Here is a 5,712-nt window from a genome sequence, read left to right as displayed (position 1 = left end):
ATTTCATTAACAGATAAGAATAATATATAAATTTGCTTTCGTTTTCTTATTTTCTTTCTTATTCAGGTTAAGTTCCCCGTTGATAGTATTGGGAAGAACAGAAATCATCAATTTATACAAAGAACATTACGCTAATGACTTTTTTTTTCTATTCGACTTCGATAGCATTTTGATATGTATAATTGTGGTTGACATCAAGACAACGTCATAGACAAATCCTCTTGTAATTAACTTTCTGAATATATCATTCGTTGGTAAAGGAAGTTATAGATGAAGACTAGATTATTATGTAGGTTATTTATAGAAGTGAAGTTCTCTCGTCTCTCTCTCTCTCGATCTCTCTCTCTCTCTCTCTTCCTCATCTCTCTCTCTCTCTCTCTCTCTTTCTCTCTCTCTCTCTCTCTCTCTCTCTAATATATGCACACACGTACACACACACACACACACACACACACACACACATATATATAGTATATATAATATATATATATACTATATATATATATATATATATATATATATATATATACGTATATATATATGTATATATATATTATATAGATATATATATATATATATATATATATATATATATATATATATATACATATACATATATATATATATATATGTGTATATACATATATATATATATATACTTATATATATATATATTATATATATATATATATCAAAACACACAAGAATGTATGAATGTATGTATGTATTTTTTCTAATCATTAAAAGATTAGTATTAATTAGATTAAATATCAAAGGAATTTCTAGTGCAATACGAATTTTATATAAATATCACACAACAAATATGTATGTATAATATATATATATATATATATATATATATATATATATATATATATATATATATATAAATATATAGTATATATATATATATATATATATATATATATATATATATGGTTATTTACAAAATGAAGATAGTTCGATAACAAACAATCATCACACAAATAAAAAGGTGAAAGAAAACATCTTACAAACTTTCTTCACGTAAAACTGTCACGGTGTATAAACAGGAACCGCTTTTTCCTGTCTTTAGGGATCAGGTTCGTCTTTCAATGAAGGTATCGGGTATCGGCTTTTCCGTCCTCCTCTTACCCTACGACGTAACCTTTGCTGATAGTGGGCGCTGCTTCCGAAGAGACAACAGTAGTTCAAACGATGGCAACAGGTAATAAACACTAACAACGCCGCGTTGCTAAGATCTCTTTCTCTCTCTCTCTCTCTCTCTCTCTCTCTCTCTCTCTCTCTCTCTCTCTCTCTCTCTCTCTCTCTCTTTGTGCCTCAATGTTGTATCTTTAAAGTAGTATTATTTTTAAGACTGATAACTCTCTCTCTCTCTCTCTCTCTCTCTCTCTCTCTCTCTCTCTCTCTCTCTCTCTCTCTCTCTCTCTCTCTCTCTCTCTCTCTTAGTGTGGCAATGTTATATCTTTAAAGTGCTATTATTTTGAAAACAGTGATAAATGCTTCAGCCAATTATTATTATTATTATTATTATTATTATCATTATTATCATTATTATTATTATTACTTGCTAAGCTACAACAATAGTTAGAAAAGCAGGATGCTATAAGCCCAAGTGCTACAACAAGAAAAAATACTCCACAGAGGAAAAAAGCAAAGAAATAGATAAACTATATGAGAAGCAATTAACAATTAAAATAAAACATTTTAAGAACAGTAACATTAAAACAGATCATTCATATATAGACTATAAAAACATACTTATATCAGTCTGTTCAACCTAAATCATTTGTTGAAAGTTTAAACTTTTGAAGTTCTACCTATTCAACTACCCGATTAAGGAAATCACTCCACAACTTGATCACAGCTGGAATAAAAGTTCTATTATTATTATTATTATTATTATTATTATTATTATTATTAGTATTATTATTACTAGCCAAGCTACAACCCTAGTTGGAAAAGCAAGATCCTATAAGGCCAAGGGCTCCAACAGGGAAAAATAGCCCAGTGAGGAAAGGAAACAAGGAAATAAATAAATGATGAGAATAAATTAACAATATATCATTCTAAGAACAGTAACAGTGTCAAAACAGATATGTCCTATATAAATTATTAACAACGTCAAAAACAGATATGTCATATATAAACATTAAAAAGACTAGAACAATAACAATGATAATTATATCAATAATCGTCATGTAATAATAAGTAGGTGTTTGTGCTTCTATTGCTCAGTTGCCATTGCATGTCAATGTTCCAGCGGCTTCATTTCATTTTATATGGCTAAAAAAAACTCAATAATCTCACTGTTAAATAGCTAATGATCATTGCAAGGTGATTACACTTTAGGGTCGCGCTGGCCAATGTGGTAACGTCCCTGACTGGTGAACGCCAGGGTGGGGTATGAGTCTCGTTCAAACTCCTTACTTCCTTTGATCGCTGCAACGTCACCATCCTTGTGAGCTGAGGATGCGGGGTTTGGGACAGCCTAAAGATCTATCTGCTGAGTCATCAGCAGCCATGACCTGGCTGTCTTTGATCCTACCTTGGGTGGAGAGGGGACTTGTTCGCTGATATTATTGTACTGCTCAATAGGGCAATGACACTGTGCCTTTCCCCTGCCATTCATGAGCCGCCTTTAAACCTTTAAACTTGCGATTGCAGTAGATATAGCCTACCTATCTATTTAAAAAACATATTGATTCAAGATAATAATAATGATAATAATAATAATGATAATAATAATAATAATAATAATGATAATAATAATAATAATAATAATAATAATAATAATAATAATAATACTTTATTTCCAAATAAATACATTGGGTGTTATACATCATTTATAAAGCAACCTATAGAATAGTGATTACTGATATTATGATTACATTAAAATTTAACATTTACATGAGTGATGCTTCCATATGAATCTTTTGCCTACCAACATGATACTCTACATATTAATGAACAGAGAGAGTGCATCCCGCTATTCATAGATGCATAAGATAATAGAAAACCCCCCAAAAAGCAGAAAGTTCATAATGAACACCCTTAGTCCGTATAAAACATATTGATTTTAGGCCCCTGCTCCGCAAGGGGCCTAAGGGGACGAGGGCTAAAAGGGAGGAGGCCCGACCCCAATTGAAAAGAACCTTTTATAATAGGGTCGTGATATGTAGGGCTCAGCCTCCGGGGACATCTAGAGACCAGAAACAAAGAAGCAGAAGAAAAAATGTGGAAGACTAAAGCTTAGGATTAATGAATAACATTCTGGATTAATGAATAAAGTTTCGGTTTAATGAATAGGGACTTGAGGTGAAGATGAGGCATTATTTAGAGCGGTGGTCGAGGTTTTTTTTAATAAAATCAGGAAGATTTTTACATAAACTCTTGAGAAGATAAGAACAGTTACATCATCGTCAAGGATGACTTGCGTTAGATTATAGTTGGTGAGAAATGAACATCGGGAAAGAAAAATGGCTTTTGAAAGATTGTAGATGAAAACAAAAACATGTGACTACGTGGTCATATTTTTTCAACAAATTAATATTTAATATCATGCATTTATTGAACAGGCAATTGTTTATGAACCTTACAGGTCACTTAATTAAGCAGTTACTTTAATGTATCTATGCTACCATTATCATTATTTAGAGCATAATGTGTTGGTTCTCTTAAAGTCTATCACAATATGGTATGAGGAAATAATAATTTTTCGCTAGTAGTATATAATTATCGTGAGAAATCTATCTATTAAGTTTACCATAAAAAAGGTATGAGTGATTTTACTTGGGTAGGGCGGTTGTACTTCAGGGGACTTTCATTTTCTAATTATGAAACAGTTTTAAATAATGATTAATCAAGAGAGAAATCACCATTGCTGTATATAACAGGGAAAGTTAAATTCTCATCAGTGCCTCTTTAATCCCAAGCCTATATTGGATAGATTCCAACCTTGCAGACTTTTTGGACAATTTTATTAAACTTCCGAACGAAGTTAGTGAGATTCGGCTGAAGTTTCTTTGTTTTCACCGAAGGTCCGAAAAGCTGCTTAAAACTCTACGACTTCTTAGAGAAATAGATTTAGCCGAAAGGGAATAATTCCAATGGGGAGCCCGAAACTTCGGTCAGCACATTACGACACTGGTTAACCGTATTCGAGCTCATGTCACGGATTTTTCATGCAGGTGGATTTTCAGATAAAGCAGTTGCATGGACAAGAATTTTTTTTTCTGAACTGTTCCTGCTCTTAGATTATGTACAAAATTTTAGGTATAGGCCCTTTTACATGCAGGGGAATTTTCAGATTTTCAGATAAAGCAGTTGCATGGACAAGAATTTTTTTTTCTGTACTATTCCTGCTCTTAGATTGTGTGCTTTTGAATACAACCCCTTTTACATGCAGGGGAATTTTCAGGGAAAGCAGTTGCATGGAGAAGTTTTTTTTTTTTCTGTACTGTTCCTGCTCTTAGATTGTGTGGTTTTGAATACAACCCCTTTTACATGCCTGTGAGTTTTCAGGGAAAGCAGTTGCATGGAGAAGAAAATTTTTCTTACCTGTTCCTGTCCTTAGATGATGTGCTTTTAGGTACAACCCTTTTACATACAAGTAAATTTTCAGGGAAAGCAGTTGCAGAGAGAAGAATGTTTTTTCTTACTTGTTCCTGTCCTTAAAAGATGTGCTTTTACATACAGGTATATTTTTAGGGAAAGCAGTTGCATGGAGGAAATGGAGGAAAATTTTTTTCTTAACTGGTCCTGTCCCTAGATGGTGTGCTTTTAGGTACAACCCCTTTTACATGCAGGGGAATTTTCAGGGAAAACAGTTGCACGAAGATGGATTTTTTTTCTTACCTGTACCTGTCCTTATATGATGTGCTTTTACGTACAGCCCTTTTTACATGCAGGTGAATTTTCAGGGAAAGCAGTTGCATGGAGGATAATTTTTTTCGTAACTGTTCCTGTCCGTAGATGGTGTGCTGCTTTTAGTTACAACCCCTTTTACATGCAGGGGAATTTTCAGGGGAAACTGTTGCATGAAGAAGGATTTTATTTCTTACCTGTACCTGTCCTTAGATATTGTGCTTTTAGGTACAGCCACTTTTTACAGTTGAATTTTCAGGGGAAACTGTTGCACGAAGAAGGATTTTATTTCTTACCTGTACCTGTCCTTAGATATTGTGCTTTTAGGTACAGCCACTTTTTACAGTTGAATTTTCAGGGGAAGCAGTTGCATGGAGAAGAATTTCTCCTTACCTGTTCCTGTCCTTGGATGATGTGATTCTAGGTACAGCCCCTTTTACATGCAGGGGAATTTTCAGGGCAAGCGATTGCATGGAGAAGAATTTTTTACTTACCTGTTCTGCCATAAGATTATGTGCTTCTAGGCACAGCCCCATCTACATGCAGGTGAACCTTAAAGAGAAGCAGATGCATGTAGAAAACTTTCTTTCTTACCAGTCCTTAGATGATATGCTTTTAGGTACAGCCCCTTTTACATGCAGTTGAGTTTTCAGGGAAAGCAGTTGCATGAAGAAGAAATTTTTTCTTAACTATTCCTGTCCCTAGATGATGTGCTTTTAGGTATAGCCTCTTTTACATGCAAGGGAATTTTTAGGGAAAGCAGTTGTATAGAGAAGAATTAGTTTTCTTACCTGTTCCTGTCCGTAGAAGATGTGCTTTTACATGCAGGTAATTTTTAGGGAAAGC

The sequence above is a fragment of the Palaemon carinicauda genome, chromosome 35 (assembly GCF_036898095.1).
Source record: "Palaemon carinicauda isolate YSFRI2023 chromosome 35, ASM3689809v2, whole genome shotgun sequence".
Classification (NCBI taxonomy): Eukaryota; Metazoa; Arthropoda; class Malacostraca; order Decapoda; family Palaemonidae; genus Palaemon; species Palaemon carinicauda.
Note: the sequence above shows the minus strand (reverse complement) of the source record.